Consider the following 25,479-nt stretch of genomic DNA (forward strand, 5'->3'; position numbering starts at 1 on the left):
AAAATGTTAAGGGCTAGAAGGAATTTGCCTTCCTGGTGAATGAACTTAAAAACGTCAGATTGAATATAGATGGGATATTCCAACTGGTATAATAGTATATTATGCAGGAAAGTACATCGTCTCAATACAGTTGGAAAAGCAGAGAATTTTATGTTGAGGCATTAAAGTTGGAAGTCTTTCTCCATTGGATGCTAGAAGAAGGAGACTGAAGTGAAGGAAAGAGAAGTGAAGCAGGTTCAAGAACAGATTGTGATGGAAGAAGATTTATTACAAGTGTTGGAAATACCTATGACGGGTCCAGATTCAAAAGAACAAAGGCTGACAAGAGCTGCTGCTAAACGCAAGGAACAAGAGATGAAGGCACAACAACAACTGGCAACTACTACAACGGAAACAGTGGGAGGAGCAAGGCCTAAAGCAAAATGTGATTTGCGGCTAGTGTTCCAAAAGTTTCCTTTGGCCGATAATGGCAATTAAACTATTATCTTGGAATGTTAATGGTTTGAATTCACATGAAGAGAAGGAAAGTATTTCATTATTTGAAACAATTTAAAATGACATTACTTGTTTACAAGAAACACATATTAGATCTTTAGACCAGAAATATTTGATAAATTCAAAACTGGGAGTACATTTTGTTGCCTCCTCTTTGGAGAAAAAAAATGGTTTAGTTATATATATAAAGAAGGATATATCAGCAAAATTAATTGAGGTGGATAAGCAAGGAAGATACATTGCTATTGAACTCTTGTTGGAGGGAAAGAAGACATTATTAATAGGAGTTTATGCTCCAAATCAACAACAAGAAAATTTTTTCAAGTTTTTACATAAAAGAATAGTATTTTGGGATTATAAATCATATATATTAATGGGTGATTGGAATGGTGTGTTGGATACTCAAAAAGACAAAAAGCTTAAGGAAGATATCAAGGTAAAAATTACAAAGGCTTTTTGTTATGATGGAGGACTTGGAATTAAGAGATATTTGGAGAGAACATAATACAGAAGAGAGGGATTTTACCTTCTTTTCTGATAGGCACCAATCATTTTCGAGGATTGATTTTATTTTGATTACTAATGATTTGTATTCTAGAGTGAAGAAGACGAAGATTTGTTCAAGAACTTTATCTGATCATAGTCCAGTTTGGATTGAATTTGATCGGGAAAAGGAGGCTAGGAGATCATGGAGGTTGAATGAGAATTTGTTTAAATATGAACAAAATGTAAATGAATGTAAAAACAAATGAAAGAATTTTTATTATGAATATGAAAAAGAGACATCTATAGAGATGATTTGGGACTCAGTAAGGCTTATATGAGAGGAAATCTTATACAAATGAATATTAAATACAAAAATAAATTGCAGAAAAGAAAAAGGAACTGGAAGAGGAAATTAAAAGAAAGAACAATTATTGATAAAATAGCCCAGGAAATAGTAAAATAAAAGAATCAATAAATATATTGAGAGGTCAGTTTAATATGTTGATGGCAGATCAAGTAGCAATTAATTTACAATATGTAAAACATAATACGTTTAATAATGCCAATAAGCCAGGAAGATGGCTTGCCTATTTAATAAGGAAAAAACAGAAAATCACGAACGATTGATAAAATAGAATATAGGGGTAAGGAAGTTTATCAAAAGAACTTGATTAAAAAGCATTTTAGAGTATTATAGTAAGTTATATTCTAGGGATATGGTTGATGATACAGAGATAGAAAGATATTTACAACAACAAAATATTTGTGAGCTTACAGAAAATCAAAGAGAAGAATTGAATCAATTAATTACTTCAGAGGAAATTTTCTTAGCAATCAAACAACTTAAAATCGGTAAAGCACCAGGAACAGATGGTTTAACAGCTGTTTATTATAAAAATTTACAAAATGAGATGGTTGAACCACTTAAAGAGTTATTTAATAAAATTCAAATGGGAGGAGATGTTCCCCCTTCATGGAGGACAGCCTTTATTTCGTTAATACCGAAGGAAGATCGAGATGGTATTAAAGCAGAGAATTATAGGCCTATATCACTTTTAAATACTGATTACAAGATATTTACCAAGATATTGGCTAATAGATTAATGCCAGTGATGAATCAAATAATTCATAATGATCAGTCAGGATTTATTAAGGGTAGGCAGATGAGATATAATGTGAGGCAAATCGTAAATTTACTTGAATATTTGGAACGAAACAACCAAGTATCAGCGGCATTCCTTTTTTTGGATGCTGAAAAGCTTTTGATAGATTGGATTGGCAGTTTTGTTTAAAGTAATAGAAAAATGCAATTTGGGATTATTTTATTCGTGCAATTAAAGCAATATATCAGAAGCAAACAGCACAAATAATAGTAAATGGTGGGTTAACAGAAACTTTTAAAATTGAGAAAGGGACGAGACAGGGATGTCCTTGTCCCCATTACTTTTTATTTTAACTTTAGAAATTCTTCTGAATAACATACGTGGTTCCGATCGAATAAAGGGAATTAGAGTTAAACATCAAGATTATAGATTAAGAGCTTTTGTAGATGACCTGGTTGTTACTGTATCTCAACCAATATACTCAGTAACTGGTTTAAAAGATATAATTGGTCAGTATGGTAAAGTATCTGGATTTAAGGTGAATCAGCAAAAGACAAAGATGATAACTAAAAATATGAATATACAACAAAAGAAGAGTTAGAAAGAACTTCAGGTTTTGAAATCGTTAAAAGGTTAAATATTTAGAAATATATATTACAGCTTCAAATGTTAAATTATACAAAAATAATTATGAGGTAGTGTGGCAGAAGGTATGGAAAGAAATGGAGAGTTGGAAGAAGTTACAACTATCTTTGCTGGGAAGAATAGCGGCTATAAAATGAATGTTTTGCCCAGGTTTTGTTTTGTTTAAAGTAATAGAAAAATGCAATTTGGGGATTATTTTATTCGTGCAATTAAAGCAATATATCAGAAGCAAACAGCACAAATAATAGTAAATGGTGGGTTAACAGAAACTTTTAAAATTGAGAAAGGGACGAGACAGGGATGTCCCTTGTCCCCATTACTTTTTATTTTAACTTTAGAAATTCTTCTGAATAACATACGTGGTTCCGATCGAATAAAGGGAATTAGAGTTAAACATCAAGATTATAGATTAAGAGCTTTTGCAGATGACCTGGTTGTTACTGTATCTCAACCAATATACTCAGTAACTGGTTTAGAAGATATAATTGGTCAGTATGGTAAAGTATCTGGATTTGGGGTGAATCAGCAAAAGACAAAGATGATAACTAAAAATATGAATATACAGCAAAAAGAGGAGTTGGAGAGAACTTCAGGTTTTGAAGTCGTTGAAAGGGTTGAATATTTAGGAATATATATTACAGCTTCAAATGTTAAATTATACAAAGGTGATTGTGAGGTGTTGTGGCAGAGGGTGTGGAAGGGAATGGAGAGTTGGGGGAGGTTGCAACTGTCTTTGCTGGGAAGAATAGCGGCTGTAAAAATGAATGTTTTGCCCAGGTTTTTGTTTTTGTTTCAGGTGATACCGGTGTTTAAGAATGGTGTTAAATTGCAGGAATGGCAAAAGGGGATTGGTGAATTTGTATGGATGGGCAAGAAACCAGGAATAAAATTATCACAATTATTCTCAAAGTTAAAGGAGGATCTTTCAAGTTGAAAAATGCATACCTCTAAGAATCATTATCTAGATGAAAATGATTCCCAGAAGTTCTCCATCATTGCCAAAGATCTATAATTGTAATTTCTTCCTGGCAAAAACAATTCAGACAGGAGAAATTAAGGTTATTTCTGTAGCATTTCGGACATCAATAAGACTGCTCCAAAGATGTTTTTTTAGGTGAGATCACTTGAGAAGCCCTCCTCTGTCCCCCCACCCACCCATTATTGAAATGGCAATAATGCAACACTCTTTCAATGAAGAATTGATCAGCCAGTCTATTTAATAAGGAAAAACAGAAAATCACGAACGATTGATAAAATAGAATGTTTTGCCCAGGTTTTTGTTTTGTTTCAAATGATACGGTGTTTAAGAATGATATTAAATTACAGGAATGGCAAAAGGGATTAGTAAATTTGTATGGATGGGCAAAAACCAAGAATAAAATTAAAAGTAATGCAGGATATAAGGAAAGGGGGTCTTAAAATGCCTAATTTAAAATTGTATTATGAAGCAGTTGTTTTATCATTAATTACTGATTGGATTAATTTAACTGAGGAAAGAGTTCTGAATATAGAAGGTTATGGTTTGTTATATGGGTGGCATGCCTATTTATTATATGATAAGAAAGTTGATAAAATATTTAAAAATAATATAATTAGAAATGCATTATTGAGGGTTTGGAGGAAATATCAATACAAATTAGATGGAAAGATTCCAATATGGGCAAACCCGAGACACATGATAGAAAATATAAATATATATCAAAAGATGGAGGTAGTTACTTATAAAGAACTTCTTTGTATGGAAAAGGGGGAGTTACAATTAAAATCTAGAGAAAAGATGGGGGAAGAAGGGAAAAATTATACATGGTTCCAATATGGACAACTACAAGCTAGATGGAAATTAGATCAAAAAATAGGTGTTAAGCAATTGAGGATAATTTGTTAAAACAAATGAGAGATCAAGGTCAACAGCATATTAAGAGGTTGTATAATGTATTAGTAGAAATAGATTCAGAGACTGATTTGGTTAAGGATTGTATGATTAAGTGGGCACAAAATTTTCAGCAACCAATAATGTTGGAAACTTGGGAAAGAATTTGGGTGAGGAATGTTAAATTTACACAAGCGCAAAATATGAGAGAAAATTTTTATAAGATGTTTTATAGATGGCATTTAGACCCCCAAAAATTGTCATGTATGTATCCTAATGTACAGGCTAAATGCTGGAGATGTGATTGTGAAGATGCTACTTATTATCATATATGGTGGACTTGCAAAAAAGTTAAAGCATTTTGGATTAAAGTATGGTGGATCATGCAGAATATTTTGAAAAAGAAGATTAAGTTTACCCCGCAGTTCTTTTACTAGGAATAATTATGGATTGTACAGCTATAGAGACTAAATTGATTCTGAACTTAATAACAGCCGCAAGACTTTTGATTGCTCAATATTGGAAGAAAGAAGAATTACCTACAATTGAAGAATGGACTCTTAAAGTATCAAATCTGGCAGAAATGGCAAAAATTTCTGCTTACTTGAAAGACTATACACAAGAAAAATATATTTTAGAATGGAAAATGTGGATTGATTATATTCAAAATAAGTATCAGATAAAAAAATATCAAATAGCATATGAGTAAATTTAGGAGATAATTTGTATTAGATATATTTTTGAAGGAGAGGGGAATTGAGAGTGTGAATTAGCGTGGAGAGACTAGAGATTATAATTTAGGAATTATTTTAGATTATGATTGTTAGTTTTGATACCCTGCATTTTGTTCTGGGAAGTCGGGGTGGGGGTGGGGGTAAGGGAAGGGAATTGGGGGTTGAGGTTAGTGATGGAGTGATGGTTAATGTACAGGATTATTGAAGATGTATAAATATAATTAATGTAGGGTCGGGTCTGACCAGTTGCCATTTTAGAACGGTGGGGAGGGAAAAAAGAGAGAGTAGGAGGTAGGAAAGAGGAGAAGAGGAAGGAAGAGGGGTAGAAGAGGGAGAAGAGTGTAGGGTGGAGGGAGGAGAGGAGGTAGATAAGAGAAGGAGAGGAAGGTTTGGAAAGTAAAAGAAGGTAGAAGAGGGAAGAAGGTTAAAAAGGGGGGTGGTGACTGGGCAGGCCCGACTAATTGTATATAACTGTACATTGGATGAATTATTTGATAAGATTGTAAAAATAAAACTTTTTTATAAAAAAAAAAAAAATAAGAACAAAAGTACAAATACATGCATTCATTATGCTTGGGGGCCAGTGAAAATAAGCATTTTTAATTTTTTTCCTTTAATTTTCTTCTACTTTTCAATTTGTTTTCCTGTTCTTTATTTCCTCCTTTCCTTTCAGTTTCTTCTATTGTATGAAAAATTCTTAATAAGTATAAATAAACAAAAAAGAATGGATGGATGGATGGATGGATGAATGAATGAATGAATGAATGAATGAATGAATGAATACATTTCAATAGTAGTTACAGATAGAGTAAAAGTAAATGCATAATGATAAGTAGATAGGAAGGTAGATGAAAGATAGATACAGTAGATAGATAAATAATATTTATTTATTTATTTTATTTATTTATTAATTAGATTTCTAGACCACTCTTCTCCCGAAGGACTCAGGGTGGTGTACAGCCTTAATTAAAATACATAGATACACAATACAAATCCCAAATTTAAAATACATTTAAAATGAAATATTTAACCAGGCAATTTAAAACTAAAATGGTCAAAGACCAATATAAAACCCTAAAATATAAAATTATAAATAGATTAATACAATTAAAATTCAATTAAAATTAAGTTAGACTAAAATATTAAAGTAAAATAATATTTAGGCTAGTCCCGCCCAATTGAATAGCAGAGTCTTCAGTTCCCGCTTGAAGGTACGGAGGTCGGGAAGTTGGCGTAACCCTGGAGGTAACTCATTCCATAGGGTCGGTGCTGCCACAGAGAAGGCTCTCCCCCTGGGGGTCACCAGCCGGCACTGTGGGAGCGCACAGGTCGTTGGGAAGCTATCGGTGGCAGAAGGCGGCCTTGTAAATAGCCCGGTCCTAAGCCATGGAGTGCTTTAAAGGTGAGCACTAGCACCTTGAATTGCACCCGGAAGGCTACTGGCAGCCAGTGCAGGCTGCGCAGGATAGGTGTTATATGGGAGCAACGTGATGCTCCCACAATTACCTGCGCAGCCGCATTCTGGACTAGCTGGAGCCTCCTGGTGCTCTTCAAGGGGAGCCCCATGTAGAAAGCATTGCAATAGTCCAGGCAAGAGGTAACGAGGGCGTGAGTGACCATGCATAAGGAGTCCCGGTCAAGAAAGGGGCGCAATTGGCGCATCAGGCGAACCTGATAGAATGCTCCCCTGGCGACGGCTGTCAAATGTTCTTCTAAAGACAGCCGATCGTCCAGGAGAACACCCAAGTTGCGCACCCTTCCCCTGGGGGTCAGAACTTCACCCCCCACAGTCAGCGAAGGCGTAAGCTGACTGTACCGGGACGCCGGAACCCACAGCCACTCTGTCTTGGTAGGGTTGAGTTGGAGCCTGTTCCTCCCCATCCAGACCCGCACGGCCTCAAGACACCGGTCCATCACCTCGACAGCTTCGTTGGGGTGGTTTGGGGTGGAAATGTACAGCTGAGTATCATCAGCGTACAGATGATAATCCACCCTGAAACCACGGATAACCTTACCCAGCGGCTTCATATAGATGTTGAACAGGAGAGGCGAGAGAACCGACCCCTGAGGCACCCCACAAGTGAGGGACCTAGAGGTCGATCTCTGCCCCCCCGCCAACACCATCTGCGAACGGTCAGAGAGATAGGACGAGAACCACCGATAAAGGGTGCCTCCCACTCCCAACCCCTCCAACCGCCGCAGCAGGATACCATGGTCGATGGTATCAAAAGCCGCTGAGAGATCTAACAGGACCAGGACAGAGGAACATCCCCTGTCCCGAGCCCTCCAGAGGTCATCCACCAACGCGACCAAAGCCGTCTCGGTGCTGTAACCAGGTCTGAAGCCGGACTGGAACGGGTCTAGAAAGACAGTTTCCTCTAGGTATTGGGGAAGCTGATATGCCACCACACTCTCAACAACCTTCGCCAAAAAGCGAAGGTTGGAGACTGGACGATAGTTCGCCAATACAGCTGGGTCCAAGGAAGGCTTCTTGAGGAGAGGCCTCACCACCGCCTCTTTCAGGGCGGCGGGAAAAGTGCCCTCCAACAAGGAGGCGTTGATAATTCCCAGAAGCCAGCCTCGTGTCACCTCCCGTGTGGCCAGTACCAACCAGGAGGAACACGGGTCCAATAAACATGTGGTGGGATTCAGCCTAGCCAACAACCTGTCCATGTCGTCAGGAGTCACAGATACACAGATCTATTACTTCTGTGAATATAAAGGCATTTTATGGGAATTTAAATTACACAACAATAGGCACCAGATGAACTTTGTTTTTTACTATATTCTCATAAATTGGAAGCTGTCACTAAAAGGGCTATTTCCTTTGCAGACTTTGATATATATCTGAGGATGACAGTACAAGGAAGACACCATATCATATTCTGATCAGGGGGAGATTATCTATCAAACAAGTATATAGATCCATTCCAAATTGTTTAGGACTATAAAAAAAGGCTAAGCTTTTAAACAAAATAAGAAGCAGGAATAAAACATATGATTACCGATTTGAAACAATAACAACAATACCTCCAAGATATACCATCCATTAGCAGTCTAGTAGCTCAACTGTATTCTGCATTACAATCTTGCCTGTATGTTCACATTTTTCTTTTGTTTTGGAAAACACTATCCTTTTTTTCTTTATTCATAGGCTTAATTTTTTTTCTCTCCTTCTTTTTGCTCAACATTGACACTTTAGTTTTGTTCAATGTTTTGTCCATTTCTGTTATTATTGTTCCTTTTTCGTCTATAAGATATGTATTATTTTTCACACAGCAAAGGACAAACTACAAGCTCTAGATCAATAAAAGGCATTTAAACCTACACAGTATAAATCAATAACATGAATCATAACTGAGTACTGATTTTTTTTATTCTTATCCTTCTCTTGCTAGATATTTCTTTTGCAGGTTATTATCAAAGTCTTAATTTCTATTATTAAAGCCCCAACATTAAAATCTAATCAGAAACAACTATTTTAGTTATTGTGAATTAGTCCGGGTCTTTTGCTGTCTTTTGAATAAAAGCCTATATAACTATAATGGCTTCAAGGAAGCAGTAGCATTAACACTTAGATGCTTTACCTAAATTTGCCTCTTATCCCAGACTTGTGTGGTTCAAAATATGCTATTTTGCCCTGTTAAGTTCGGGAAGTAACGAGGCTGGAGACCAGGGTAGTGACAACAGCTCTTTAATATATGGTGAACCCAGCAACCAGGCTGGGGAAAAACCTCTCCTTATATACAGTTCAACCGGCGGCGTTAACCAATCAGCAACGTGCTTGTTTCCCGCCAAAACCATTTAAAGATACATTACACTCCTTCCCCCCAGAAAACACTTTACCCATATTTACATGATATTTACATATTATTTTTCAACGTAATCACGCAAATAGACTGGGCGTCTCCTGACTCTTTCGGACCTGCGCAGTACATTCCCTGGGAGTGGGTCGAGCTGACCGGAGGGGCTGTTTGCTCCTCTCAGCTCCTTCTCTAGGCCATCCGGCCCTGGATTATTAGCAGAGTCGTCCCTGCTGTTTTCTACTGGAACCTGTGGGCGTCGCTGGACCTCCGGACTTTCAGATAAGTCCTGCGAGTTCTCCGGGTTTGAGTCAGCTGTGGAATCAAACATTGTGTAGTCAGGGCCCGTTTCTATTAATTCAGATTGTTCGCTATGCGTCAGATTTGGTCTATGTGGCGCCTCCATACTCGGCCGTCCTTTAACTCCACCAAGTATGATTTTGGACCTGTTCTGTTTAGGATTTGTCCTGCTATCCAGGTTGGGCCTTCACCATAGTTGTGTGCCCACACTCTGTCTCCTATGTCCATTTCTCTTGTTTTTCCTATTTCCCCCTTGTAACCCTCCGGCGTATAGTTTGGATTTAGACGGTCTAGGGGGCACCTGAGCTTTCGGCCCATTAATAATTCGGCTGGGCTTCTGCCGGTTGTGACACAGGGGGTTCTGTGTTGGACGGCCAGGAAAACATCGATTTTTGTTTGCCAGTCGCCTGGCTTAAGTCTGGACAATGCCTCTTTTGCGCTCCGGACGGAACGCTCTGCAAGGCCATTCGTCGCAGGGTGGAAAGGTGCCAAGAGGGCATGTCGGATGCCCTCTTCTGCCAAGTACTCCTCAAATTGGGTTGCCGTGAATTGCGGGCCGTTATCGGAAACTAGCGTGTCGGGCAACCCATGGGTTACAAATAGGTGCCGTAGGACTGAGATCACGGCCTCGGCTGTCATGGATCTCATGAGAATGATTTCCAGCCATTTGGAGTAGGCATCTACTACTACCAGGAAGGTTTGGCCGTGGAAGGGGCCGGCAAAATCAATGTGTATTCTAGACCAGGGCCCCTGGGGTTTCTCCCATTCCCGAACCGGGGCCGTTGGGGGTAGCGGTCTGGACTCCTGGCAGGCCTGACATTTCCCTACCCTTTCAGCAATTTCTGAGTCCATTAATGGCCACCACACATAGCTTCTCGCTAAGCCCTTCATCCTTACGATCCCTGGGTGCCCCTCGTGGAGGAGATCCAACACCCTTTTCCTCAATTTCTCTGGGATCACCACTCGATCCCCCCATAGCAGGCACCCCCCTTGAGCTGACAGTTCCCCACGTTTCTTTACAAACTCTTTAAAACGCTCGCCCGGCGCAGCGGGCCACCCTCTTTGTACCCACCCAAGTACAGTTCTCAAAATAATGTCTCGGTATGACGCCCGAGCCACCTCCTTAGATGTGACTGGGCCAGAGTCCAGAGAGTCAATCAACAGTATGGGCGTCCCCGGAGTGGGGTCCTCGATCGCCCCTGGTAGTGGGCATCTGCTTAATGCGTCCGCATGCCCCAACTCTTTTCCCGGGCGATGCCACAGTTTGTAGGAGTAGGCGGCTAAAAAGATAGTCCATCGGGTCAATCGGGGCGAAAGTGCCACGGGCGTTGGTCGCCAGCCAGTAACCCTAACAGTGGTCTATGGTCTGTAACAATTTCAAAGTCTCTACCAAAAACGTATTCGTGAAACTTTTTTACCCCTGACACTATAGCTAGAGCTTCCTTATCCAACTGACTGTAGTTCCTCTCTGTCGAGGACATCGTTCTGGAATAGAAGGCTATTGGGGCTTCTGTGCCATTTGGAAGCCTGTGGCTGAGCACAGCCCCCACCCCGTAAGGGGAAGCATCGCAAACTAATACCAATGGCATTGTGCTATGATATTGTATGAGTAAACTATCGCTTGATAGTAGATGTTTTACTGCTTCGAAAGCCCTAGCTTCCGTCTTTCCCCAAGACCAAGCAGTATTCTTTCCCAGTAACTTATGTAGCGGCTCAGCAACGGTTGCCTTATTTTTCAAAAAGACCGCGTAAAAGTTCACTAGACCCAGGAATGCCTGTAGCTCTGCTTTGTTTTTAGGCGCTGGAGCCTTTCTTATTGCCTTGACCTTGCTTTCAGTGGGGTGGATTCCTTCCTTGTCTATTCTGTAGCCTAAGAACTCTACAGACTCTACCCCTATTTGGCATTTGTTCACTTTAACCTTTAGACCGGCTGACCGGAAAATGCCCAGAACTTTTCTTAATCGTTCCCCCAATTCTTCTAAATTTTTGGCTGATACCAATACATCATCGAAATAGGGGACTACCCCCGGGAGCCCTTGCAGAAGTCGCTCCATTAAATTTTGAAATAGACCAGGAGCCACACTCACCCCAAACTGTAACCGGGTGCACTTGAAAGCACCTCTGTGAGTCACAATTGTCTGGGCTTCGGCTGTGTTGGCGCTCACGGGCAGTTGTTGATAGGCTTGGGCCAAATCTAACTTGGCAAAACGTGCCCTTGCCCCAGCGAGTGCAGCAAGTGTTGAACCACGGGACCGGTAAGCGCTTTTTGCAAGGCTTTGTTTAACGCCGCCTTGTAGTCAGCGCAGATTCTAACTGACCCATCTGGTTTCACTGGGGTGACGATTGGCGTCTCCCACTTTGCGTGATCGACTGGCACCAGAATCCCCTGACTGATGAGCTTGTCTATCTCCTTGTCAATCTTGGGTTTAAGGGCAAAAGGGACTTTCCTTGCCTTTAACCGAATGGGGCTACCTGGGGGTCTAAATTGAAGGAAATAGGGGTCCCCTTGTACTTGCCCAGGCAGTCCTTGAAGACATCTTCGAACTCGTTCATGAGTGTGTCTTTTAGGTTAAAGTCACTTCTGTAGATGCCAGTCACTCCCATGCCCAATGCACGGAACCAGTCTAGTCCCAACAGACTTGGCAGGGTCCCTTCGACTATCGTGATGGGCAGGGTCTTCTTGTGTGGTCCGTACTCGACGCGGACGGAGGTGGTCCCTCGAACAGGGATGCGATTCCCTTGGTAGTCGTGAACTCGTAGCCGCTGTGTTTGCAGTTTGCGTTTGGCGATTCTCGGCAAAGCTTTCGCAAAAGTGTCCCAGGACATGATTGTGATCGCTGACCCGGTGTCCACTTCTAGTCGGCACGGCACTCCTTCAATTTTCGGTTTAGTGAAGATTTTCTTCTCGACGCGGGTTGCTGCACGGCCTATGATCACGGTCGTTCGATTTGAGTTCGCGCCCTTTTTGTTTTGACCAATCGCGGGTCGCCTTGCCGATCCTGCGTTCTGATTGGTTGGTTTGAATTTTCGGCGGGAAGGTTGGGGTGCTCGACAGACTTGAGCCAGGTGCCCCTTCTTCTGGCACCGCCGTCATGTAGCGTCCTTGAACTTGCATCGTTGGCGCTGGTGTTGCCCTCCGCAACTTCCGCATTCATCCCGGTCTTCTTTGCCCCTTCTCTCGGTGAGGCAAACTCCTTCTTCATCCTCGCCGTCAGATTCGGTCTGGATTTCTTCATGGTGGACCGGGGTTGATTTCGCGCTCGCGCTCGCCGTTGGCGTGAGTGGCTTTTGTAGGGTTTCCGCCGCTTGGGTGGACATCTCATGAGCTCTGGCTTCGTCCAGAGCGTTTGCCAGCGTTAGATTGCTCTTTGATAGCAGTCGCCTCCGCAAACGAATGTCTCTGACCCCACGGATGAGTTGCTCTAACAGCTCCTCATCCAAGTCTCGGTACCCACAGTCCTTGGAGGCTTTTCGCTGATGGATTCGCCCTCTTGCTGTCTGCGCTCTCCAAATTCAAAACGCCGTACGTATTTGGACGATGTTGGCGCGAAATGGTTCTTTAATAGATTTTGCAGAGTTTGCCACGATACCGACTGTACCGGCGTTGGCTCTGCCAGGGCTTCCGCAATGTCAATGACCTCAGGACCGCAGTGGCTCAGGAAATATGCCCTTTTGTGGTTGTCTGGAACTCCTTGCAGTTCGTTTGCCTCCAGGAAGCTTTCGAAACGGGTCATGTACGTTCCCCATTTCTCCCTGGCCGGGTCAAATGGCGCGGGCGGAGTGTAGCTGGCCATCTCCGCGTTTCTGCCCTGATTTTGCTGGGTTCGGTTCTTCCGTGCGTTCAGCTCGCTCCTGGTGCTCTTTAGCCTCGAGATCCCACCTTTGTCGCCAGTGTTAAGTTCGGGAAGTAACGAGGCTGGAGACCAGGGTAGTGACAACAGCTCTTTAATATATGGTGAACCCAGCAACCAGGCTGGGGAAAAACCTCTCCTTATATACAGTTCAACCGGCGGCGTTAACCAATCAGCAACGTGCTTGTTTCCCGCCAAAACCATTTAAAGATACATTACATGCCCTATGCTCTGCTATTGCATCCAAATTTTGCCATAGTTCCTGTGGCAGCAGCCACACTAGCACATCCATCGATGCCTTAGCCATGTTTCTCATGTCTTCAAAACTGACATACATAGCTTTGATTTCTAGGTTTTCTGTTTTAACCATTTCCATGCTTCTATTAATTATTCTGATATTTATTCAATACAGGTAGTACTTGACTTACTTGACCACAATTGAGCCCAAAAGTTATGTTGCTAAGTAAGAAATTTGTTAAGTGAGTTTTAACCCATTTTATGACTTTTCTTGCCACATTTTTTTAAGTGAATCACTGCAGTTGTTAAGTTAGTAACATGGTTGTTAAGTGAATCTGGCTTCCCCATTGATTTTGCTTATCAGAAGGTTGCAAAAGGTAATCACATGACCCCTGGACACTACAACGGTCATAAATATGAGTCAGTTAACAAGCGCCTGTATTTTGATCACATGATCATGGGGATGCTGCTACAGTCGTAAGTGTGAAAAATTATCATAAGTCAATTTTTTTTTAGTGCTGTTGTAACTTTGAACTAAAAAACTGTTGTAAATTAAGGACTATCTGTACCTTGTCTTTATCAGGCACTTCTGAGACTGGTTTGTCATTTGCTAATTAGCAAATGTTCCATTCAAAATTCACAGCTTTGAGCTTCATTATGAATCATTTCTCTTACTGTAACAAAACAGTATTTATAATAAGGGTGAAAAAGTTTTCAGTTCCTGAAACATTATGAATCATTTCTCTTACTGTAACAAAACAGTATTTATAATAAGGGTGAAAAAGTTTTCAGTTCCTGGCTTCAACACTGTTGGCATAGCAATCAGCAATTACACATAACAAACTAATTTGTAACAATGTATCAATACCTACTCTGATCAAAGATACCATAGAATCTGAAAATACGATCATGGATCATTATTTTGTGCTGATCAGGTGATATTTCCTATTGTAGAAAGAATTTCATAGATGACCAAATCTGGAATTGGAATTGGATGTCAAAAGCTAATAAAAAAAATAAAAATTTATTTTTTACATAAAATAAAAAAAAATTATTTTTTACAATAAAAAAAAATTAAAATGATAACTACTTATAGGTCAGCAAGCTTATTCTTGAAGTATATCTAATTATTATATGCCCTACAAAGTATTCAATTCAGAATAGCAGTGTCAACCTGGGAAATGAACTGCTACCTAATAGTCTGGTGCTGCCCCATTATTACTAAAAGTATTCTTTCTTTGAAATGTCCCAATTTCTAGCTTGAAAAGGGTCTCTAGCTCCAGCAAAATCAGGACACTTTGAATAAAATTATCACAATTATTCTCAAAGTTAAAGGAGGATCTTTCAAGTTGAAAAATGCATACCTCTAAGAATCATTATCTAGATGAAAATGATTCCCAGAAGTTCTCCATCATTGCCAAAGATCTATAATTGTAATTTCTTCCTGGCAAAAACAATTCAGACAGGAGAAATTAAGGTTATTTCTGTAGCATTTCGGACATCAATAAGACTGCTCCAAAGATGTTTTTTTAGGTGAGATCACTTGAGAAGCCCTCCTCTGTCCCCCCACCCACCCATTATTGAAATGGCAATAATGCAACACTCTTTCAATGAAGAATTGATCAGCCAGTCTATTTAATAAGATCTCAGCGATGGTCATTCATCAGATTATACTTCTATTACATAACATATCATTTGTGCCCTTCTGTAGTATGAGTGAAAAGTTCTACTCATTTTTCTTTCTTTCTGTTCTTCTATATTGGAATATGCATAAGATAAAATAAACACATAAATAAAATAAAATGTGGGTCATATGAAAGTCTTTGATGATGATTGGCCAAAGTATCACTTTTAAAATTTATATATCTTTTGAGAACCAGAAACTCTGCTTGTGGCTGTTAATAACATTTTTTTTTAATCTTAGGACATTAAAAAGAAAATATGTGTCAATTTAAATACTATAAAAGCTTAATGCATGCTAATAAGGTAGAATGAAGAAAAAGAAGGGGAAGAAAAAAAGGGCGGAAAGAAACAATGTTTATTTCATGTTATTTGTTTAATCACATTTGTATAGCTGCCTATCTACTCTGGATGGTGTAAATAATACCATAATAGCATTTACTATGTCTCATTTTTAAAAATAATTTTAATTTAGATAATGATAACAGATAATATACTCTCCCTTTTGTTTGCTTCCATCGATGAAAAGCAATTTCAAAAGCGGAGAGTTGACAAATTAACCAACCGTTTTATAGGTTTGCTATATAATCCTTTTATCACCATCTTCGTTATTACTTTATTAAATTCATTATGGCCACCCACTCCAGAAGACTCTGGTTATCTTTTATTATTTGGGTCAGGGGTGGGCTTCAAAAATTTTAGCAAGGGGTTCTCTGCCCAGTTGCTGGGTGGGCATGGCCATGGCCTAGTCAGCCTCCTGCACTTGGGGGGTGGGGGGGTATTTTTGCCTTCCCCAGGCTCTGGAGGCTTTCTTTGAGCCTCCGGGAGGGCAAAAACGGCTTCTTCAGGTCCTGGAGGCCCTGTGGAGGCCGGAAATGAGCCCATTTCTGGCCTTCCGAAACTTCCAGTAGATTCGCTTTTCACCTTCCCTGAGTCTCCATGCGTACCCTGCACTTACCTGCATCCAAAATGGGCCACCTGGGGACTCCTGGGAGGGGCGGGGTGGGGTGGGCAGGGCCACCCAGGAGTAGGATTTGGGGGTTCTCTGAACTGCACAGAATCTTAGCTAGAGGTTGTCCCAAACCTCTGCGAACCCCCAGCAGCCCACCCCTGATTTGGGTTATATAATTACAATTATTAAAAACATAAGAACAAAATATAACAACCGAATAAAAGTACTGGCATATTCATCTTTCTGCCAGCAGTCCAAACATATATATCCAAAGCTCTTTGTAAATCAGTAGTGCAGTATAAACACATTAACTTTTTTAAACTTTACCTTTCTCCCCAAATCCTTCTTCAGTCAGTAGCAACGTCTAATCGAAAAAGAGCTAACTGTAGATAATTAAGACATATGCACTAATGTATTTCCATATTGATTGCATTTGCAACGTAAGAGATTATAACTAATCTTTCAAAAATATGTATTGAGGAGGAATTGGTAACTGAATTTAGGGACTATTTAAATATCTATTAAATGTTCTAGGTATTTTAAGTGAAGTGTCACTATAAATAACTAAATAGTCTGATGGTGTTAAATGGTGTGTGGTCTGATCTTCAGTTCTGTTCTGTTTTTTGTTTTTTTTTCTGCGCTATTCTGTTTCATTCTACTGAGCAATCCCCACAAAACAAAATATATAACAGAGGCATCTGCAAAATTAGATGCTTTGGTTTAAATGACAAAATGAACATCACACCTTTATGATGTAAGCTTTGCTCATGTGTACATGCAACACCATGACACATGTAGAAAAGAGGAGAGCTTGTGTTGTAAAATTGTAAAGTTCTTTTATTTCCCTCTGGACACATAACTATCTCCACTACCTCCTTGCAATTTCTCTAGATGCACAAAGACATCCAGTTTTGCAATACTTCAGGAGTTTTTTAAAATTTGTTTTATTTTTTATTTATTTACTTCAGTAGTCATTTAAAATGCAAGATGAATAAAACTGAATAAATATTTCAAAGTAACTTTAGATTAGATCTGCATACTAACATTTCATGTAGAAATGTGTGATTTCAGAACCATTATTAAGATGATCAACATTCAACATTTAACTAAAGTGCCCAAAATATATTATTTTATATTAAAAGAAATACAAATACACAAATACAGTATTTTTAGAACTGTATTCCATACATAGTGTAAGCCGCCCTGAGTTTTCGGAGAAGGGCGGGATATAAATAAAAAAAAAATGATTTCCAGGTTGAATTAAATTATGTATCAAATTTGTTATTCAAATACAGAGTTATTTTTAGCATTGATGAATGATCCCACAACTTAATTTGTCACTTTTCTAAAGAGGGAATTATACGTGTTTCCAATAAAAGACATAAAATGAACATAGCTGTTATTTTATAAAGGCTAACTTGATATATTTAAGGTTTTTTTGTGTGTATTTTTGTAGGCATAAGGTTTGGTGATGCATAACAGAAAAAACAGTTGGCAGGAATAAAATTCAATCTTCTGTATATATTATTTTGTTATGTATCATCTTTTAGAATTGTTGTACTTATATACCCACTAGGTATGCAATAATGATTAAGCCTGATTATTGCATTTCTATCAGTTTTTAGAAAATGAATGTTGAAAAACAGCATTGGTGTAATATACTAGCAGTAAAATATATTACAGTAGTTTTTCCTTAGATAAAAACAATCTATAACTTCTTTGGTTTCTGAGTCATGTTTCAATAAGCCCCAACAAATGTTCTGAATTTTGTGTTATAGATTTTTTAAAAAATACAGACAAATCCTTATTCTGCTCTGCTTTTGTCATTCCTTTTAAACCATTTTTTTTATTTCAATCCATTATAACAAATAAGGTGATTTTAACCAATGGCAAGAAAGAATATTGAAAGATTTCATCTTGGTTTTATTCAGAATTAAGGCTGGCAGTCTGTATGAATTATTCTCTAACATTCACTTTCATGAAAATAAATATTTAGTATTTATGATAAGTTGGTACTGAATATTTTTCTGTTTTTATCTCTTGCTCTTATGATCAAAAGTCTCTGATAAAATGCATTTGTATCAAGCCAAAGATATTTATTCAAGTCAGCTGGTATATTCTTCTGTTTCATGAACAGTCCAAAACAAAAACAAAAGCAACCCTATGTGAGACAACCACAATGTACATTGAAATATATATATTTTTGGTGGGGATGAATGGTTCAGGATACATCATAGCTTAAAGGGTGAGGTAATGATATTTACATTCTTCTTTTGGTCAGCTAACCAATTGGCCACTAGTGTTCCTAATATTCCAAGGCCTGACATCAGCCCTTCAAGGTGGATCAAATTAGGAAACCAATATCATATAAACTAGTGACATAATCTTGCAAATCTAATGGACTTCTCCCCTTCCTTTCTATATCTAAGGACATATCTGAGATATTTGCATATTCTTTTCCAGATTCATTCACTCATTCACTCACTCACTCTTTCATATTTCTATAGCCACCTATATCACATGGCAATTCTGGATAGCATACCTGATAATCAAAATATATAAAAAAACATTAAATCAAACCAGTTAAATAAAAAAACAAGCTAAACATAAATTTAAAATAACTGCAAAACATAAAGAATAATTTCCATTAATTGTCATGTAAGCTCCATTCTATCATGGAACCACTAAGCTAATTGACAAAATCATGTTTTAAGGACCTTCTGGAAGTCCAATAGAGTTGAGGCCAGTCTGACCTTGGTGGAAATGATGTTCCATGGGTAGGGGATATGGTAGAAAAGTCCTCGAAAGGTTCCACTTGACAACACTCCCTGGCCTCCAGGACCCACAATATGTTTCTTTTGCCATTCCATTGATGGAATAGATAGATGTAACTGGGGAAAGGCAGTCCTTCAAATATCCTGGTCCCATGCCATGTAGGGCTTTAAATAATAACCAGAATCTTGAGTTGAGCCCCGGAGCAATTTGACAACTAATGCAGCTCACAAAACAGAAGTGTAACATATGCAGATCTTGAAGCACAAATAACTGCCCATGCCACTGCATTTTTCACCAACTGAAACTTCCAGAAACTCGTCAAGAACTGTCCCAGGTAAAGGGTATTATAGTAGTCAATTTAGGAGGTGACTAGGGCCTGAATGACCTTTGATCCAAGAATGGGTACAACTGGTACATAACATGAACTCAGGCAAAGTCCCTCCTGGTCATGACTGCCCCCCTGGCTTTTAAACAGGAGTTGTGAGTCCAGAGGATTGTACACCAGATCTGTTGGAGCAGTGGAACCCCATACAACACCAAATCTGACAAATCCCCAGATGAAGAAGGCCCTAAAATGCAAAGCTACTCAGTTTTACTAGTGTTCAGCTGAAATCTGTTGTTCCCCATCCAGATCTCAATAGCTTTCAGGCACCAAGAGGGGACATCAACAGCATCACTTAGCTCAGTCAGGGCAGAGATGTCCAAGTGGATATCATCTGCTGGTACCTGGTAATACCTCACCCTTTGGTGATGGATGATACACAGTTTCATGTGTGTATTAAAGAGGAGCAGAAAGAATACTGAGCCCTGTAGCATCCCATATAGAAGGGGCCAAAACAGGATTTCTTGTCCCAATTAACACTGGCTCACCCGATTAGGTAGCGATGGCAGCTGCTGGTTCGGAGGACCAGTAGCAAAAATCCCTGGCCCCGCCCTCCTGCCTCTGCTGAGCCGCACCATCAGCAGAGGTTGTTTTTTTTTACTTTTAAAAGTTTTTCTTCAGCCGAAACATGTCTTTAAAAGTATATATATATATATAAAAAACCCTCTGATGGTCGGGGGGCTGAGCAGAGATCATCAAAACCGTTTAAAAGTTTTTTTAAAAAAGTCCTGAAGAGGAAAAAAAAACAAGAAAAAAACCCGAGGTTTTAAAAGCCTCCTCTGGCAATCCCACAGGAGTTTCCTGATCCTCACAGGCTTTTAAACTCACTTTTTAACAGCCCCCACTTACAAGAGCCCCCACCCATGCCCAGCCAATTCCCCCTCCTCACTTACCTATAATTACTGCTCTTTCGGGCTGGCAACGCCATGCTTTCTTCAGCTACTGAAGAAGAAAAAAAAGCTTACCTTGACTTCCTGCTTTGCTGGCTGAGGAACTCTGGGATTTGAAGTCCAAAATAAAATAAAATAAAATAAAATAAAATAAAATAAAATAAAATAAAATAAAATAAAATAAAATAAAATAAAATAAAATAAAATAAAATAAAATAAAATAAAATAAAATAAAATAAAATAAAATAAAAAAATATTTGTTCAGCTTTCTGAGATTTGGTGTGTTTCTGTAGTGTTTCACTCTAACTACACAAACACACAAAATCTCAGAAATCTGTATGTGGCATTTTGTGTGTGCGTGTGCGTGTGAGTGAGTGAGTTGTGTGTGTGTAAAGTGTGAAAGTTGGGTTTTGAGCTTTTGTGAAGTTTTGAGCTTTTGTGAAGTGTGAAGTGTGAAGTGCAGCTGCTTTTACATTGTGTGTGAGTCAGTTGTATTGTGTTGTGTTGTGTGTGTGTGAAGTGTGAAAGTTGGTTTTTGATACCTCTTATTGTTTTTTATACTTTGTTTATTATTTTTATTATTTATTGTTATTGGCCACGCCCACCTAGTCATCTGACCACCAAGCCACGCCCACCAATTAACCCACGCCCACAGAACGGGTAGGGAAAATTTTTAGATTTCACCCCTGGTCTAGATAATCTGCTTCATTCAAGATTCTCTGAAGATATTGCACAACAATCTTCCCTACAATCTTCCCTAACAAGGGTAGGTTGGACATTGGACAAAAATTATTCTCTTTATCTAATCATTGTCTTGATAGTGGGACTGCCTCCTGTCTCTCAAGGAGATTCTCTTTGGCCTCTATATCATCATGACTACATTAAGGCTGATTTCCAAATGTTTTGAAAAAACTGGGAAGTGAAAACAATGCTAAGTCAAAATGTGCTCGGATTTAAGCTTATCCTTCTTACCAGCAGATTTGGTTGCTGCCTCTGTAATAGATTTCTATGATTCTATGAAATAGAGAAGTAACAAAGCAATTTTTAAATAACACGATATATATTGGTCCGATCATCCACGCAAAAGAAGCAGTATAGTAGATCTGTCAATCATTTTCTGAATCTGTATTTTTAATAAAATCTGGGCTTGCATTAGCGTCTTTAAAATACACTTTCATAATAATATTTAAATTGTCAATAATTCAGGGATGGGGCATCTCTTTGAATTTATTTAAATAAGTGAATCTCATTTGGACACTATCCTAACCCATATTTCTGACCCACGTTTCACCTGAAATGTCAGCAGAAACTGTGGCTGAATAGAGCATAATTTACATGTTACTCTAGCCTTTTAAACTAAACAAAATCTTCACAGCTTATTGTTCATGGTTATTAAGAGCTTAATTTCCAATTTGCTGAGCAATTGGAAAATGGAAAGAAGTAAATGCAGTCAGCAGAGGGTTTGGAGGTGGGAGACTGAATGTGTGTATGCATACACATCACTCACTTAAGTGAATGATTAGTTTCAGAAGGCTAATAGAATGCGCTAGTCACTTCTGAAATACTACTCATACTGAAATATTAAAAAAGTAGAATAGAGGTAGTGCTCGACCTACTGCCATTCAATCAGCAACTGTTCCATGTTATAATGACACTAAAAAAATTGTGGCTATGGCTAGTCCTTGGAATTCTGGCCATTCCAAAATCCCCATGGTCACATGATTGCAATCATGAATTGCAAGTACCAGTACCAGCAACAATAAACTTAAGCAACAAGTCTCAGATTCCTGGAATAGTATTGAAAGACTAATAGGGTTTGTTAGATTTCTTCTTTTGAAGTTATAAAAGGTCCATATTTGGACTAGACAATATAGCAGTAAATTTATCCTCCTTTTTCTGCCTCCCACCCCCCCAATCTCCAGGGTTGGCTCTTTATAACATCAAGAGAAATAGTGCAAGATCAGAAGATATGCAGACTTGTCCCATAGAATCGACAGGAGTCAGGCTCGATTGAATGGATAACATCATCATCATTAATATCAAGAGAGTCCAGGATAAAAAAGTATCTAAGGGAGATGTGGCAAGACAAGATGCTTTTCAGGAACCTCTTGGTGATTTTAAACTATCCTTGGCCATATCCCTGACCCGAGATAGAATGGATCTCAATTAATTCCTTCTTCATCTTCAGTTTTATCCTGTTACTCCCAGGGTAGATAGAATCTAGAAGCTCTGATGTAAGATATTTGGACTCAGGAGTTTGAAGGACCCTTTCTATCCCATAAACATTGTCTGGATCTTATTCCTGATCATCAGCTAACAATTTTGAATACAACTGCTTGCTGGTCTTTGATATCAGTCTTTGGTTACTGAAGACATTTCAAAATAATTGGAGGTCTATGTTGATAAAGGCTTTGTGGCTTGGTACTTTTACCATGAATTGTTTTCTTATTAACTTATAATAAAGTAAGCCAGAAATTCAGTTCAGTGAATTTGTAAAAAAAAAGGATGAGGAATTAACTGAGAAAGTTCATTCGCAGACTAAAATTAGATTGCTGTAGTTTAATTGTAACCAGGGCTTTTTTTCATAAACATATCTAGCTCTATCTATTTATTGGTCTGTCTGCATATTGTCAGTTGGTTGGTCTACCTTGTTGTTATTGCTCCATCAGCTATTTCAAAGTTCTTTAATTTTAGAATTAGTGTTTTTATTCAGCAGTAAAAGCACTATTCATTCCCTGAACACACTGATGGATATCATCAGAATTTACTAACATCAGAGAAAAAAATGGGCAAAACAGACCACTCAAAGCTATTGAGTTTCTCTAGGGCTAGCAGACTAACTTGAGTTGAAGAGAGATAGCCATGGTTGACAGCCTGCTATTTAAGGACCTGAAAAAAGGTTTTGAGAAATGCTCTGTAATAAACAACCGGAGCACAACACTCTTCTTAGCTTGATTGCACTAAAATGTCCAGGTATGATTTCCCACTTTGAGGAATAAAACTGAAGTAATTTTATGCTTGACACTAGCTATACATGGTGATTAATTGGATTGCAAAGTGGAAGTGTGCTGGCCTGTAAAAATGACTACATACAACCATGTAGCAGCTTTTTAGAGAATAAAACAGAATGATAACCCACTTTATTAATAACCCTAATTCCCCTACAGAAATTCCCCTAATTTCTGTAACATAACTATAGGACAGAATTATGGTTAAAAAAAAAGAATAATATCACCAAATATTTGAGAATCATCCAGAGTTCCTCCAATGGGCAAAGTGAGTTTATATCCAATAGATCCTGGTTTAGTCCTTTAATTCCAAATGAATACCTTGAAGTCTTGGTGGCAACTTGCAACCAAGTTCTAAAAATAACATCTAAGAGATGCAACAGAATAACATCTAACAGAGGTTCTTGTTAACTATCTAGAAAATGAAAATATCCATCAGATTGCAATAATTACTTGACCTGATCCTTTTCCATTTTTGTCCTGACCCATGTATTTTGGAAAGGTAACACCTGGTATCCCATTTGAAAAGAGCAGCTGTCAATCATGATTCTCTTCTTTAGCTCAGGCTCAGATAGCAATTCAGAGAAGGTCACTGGATAAAGCTTAGAACAAGAGTTCATCTTGATTAGCTTCTGGTTAGAACTTTCCATCATTTTGAGGCAGGGAGCCTTGGGTTGATCTAGAAAACAGAGGAAAATTACAAACCCCATAATTCAATCAGAAGGAAAATATTTTTCCTGATTGAACAAGTACTCAGTAATCCTGCTTGTATCTTTTCTCCTTTGTCAATATAACAGCAAGGGGAAAAAAGGAACTGGAAGCAAAGCTGAATAAAGCAGAATTGAATTTAAAAGGATTTGGTGCCTATGGAGAGTTTCAGTTATCCAGGCCATGGTTGTCCCAAATGTTTCTTTTTTTTTTTTCCAAGAGCTGATTGGACTTTCTTTGTTTTTTCCTTGAAGATGTTTCACTTCCCATCCAAGAAGCTTCTTCAGAACTTCTTCAAGGAAAATCAAAGTCCAGTTGTCCGTTGAAAAATAACTTTTGGGAGAAGGTTTTGGCCTTGTTTTAAAAGGGACTGACACATTTTCCACTGCAGGAGAATATATTTTGAACTTGCCCTTATTACATAGTCTTCCCTATTAAGATTTCAGACATAATATAGCATAGTATGATTTGTGGTGGTTCTTAGTCTTCTGACCTCATTGTCTATTAGTTGTCATTTTCTTCCACATACCTGTAGATACAGTCACTGTTTCTGTATAAGAAGATCAGTGCCTAGAACTTTATGACTTCATGTATACAAATCAGTGTGTCAGCATTCCAGAAAACCCCCTCCCCAAGTAAAAACTCCGAAGCAGACATCTTTCAAAGTTCTTTTACTAGGATAGGTAAACTGGCACATCTCGGAAAATCCAAATCTGAGAAGTCTGGGTTTTCCCTCAGTATTCAAAACTCCAAAACCAACCCCGAACTTCTCTGCCGATCACACGCTCCAATTGCCAACCGTCCCATCTCAAGACATCACTCCGACCACTCCTTCTCCAGCTGCAGGACCGGCCTGACCTTGACCAGCAGGAAGAATGTTATTGTGTCTAATGGGCCCCTCTACTAAATCCCCCCTCCTACTTTCCCACATATGAGAAAGTGACAGCAGGGAAGCTTCTGGCCTAGTATGGCTTCCAAAGCTGACACAGTGGAGAAATTCCACTAAGAAATGAAGTTTCCCATTTGAAAATCCAGTCATGAATTCAGATTTTTTCTCCCAATCAACTGTCATTTTATTCAATATTATCAAACCCTCATTTGAGTAAAGACACTGTATGTTCTCATGTGAGCCCTTTATAGTCACGCAGCATCAAGGTAATGTTTTTTTCTTTTAGAGTTTCTAATTAGGTTTTTGGGCTCATGCAAAAATATTAACAAGAAAATAGACAAAAAAAATCTCAATTTAATTCATAATTCAGAAAGAAGTACTATTTGTTAAACCTGAATGCCCATTACATCTGAAAACCTCTCCAACACAGACATTTTTCTCTCTTTCCCTTCCCAGAGATTAACTATAAAAACATACAAAGGCTAAGGGATATCATTCTTTGCGCAAAATTTAGGAATGGTTGATCCCTAAATCTCTGAAAGACCCTGGTTTCTCCACACAGACCCCAAGTGTTCTGGCATCAAAAAATATAATTAGGGCAGAAGCCAGGATGGTGTGGTGGAGAAAATCTTCTTTTTGCTGCTGCAATACCTGATTAATTCATCTTCCTG

This window comes from Ahaetulla prasina, chromosome 1, assembly GCF_028640845.1.
Source record: "Ahaetulla prasina isolate Xishuangbanna chromosome 1, ASM2864084v1, whole genome shotgun sequence".
In the NCBI taxonomy this organism is placed as follows: Eukaryota; Metazoa; Chordata; class Lepidosauria; order Squamata; family Colubridae; genus Ahaetulla; species Ahaetulla prasina.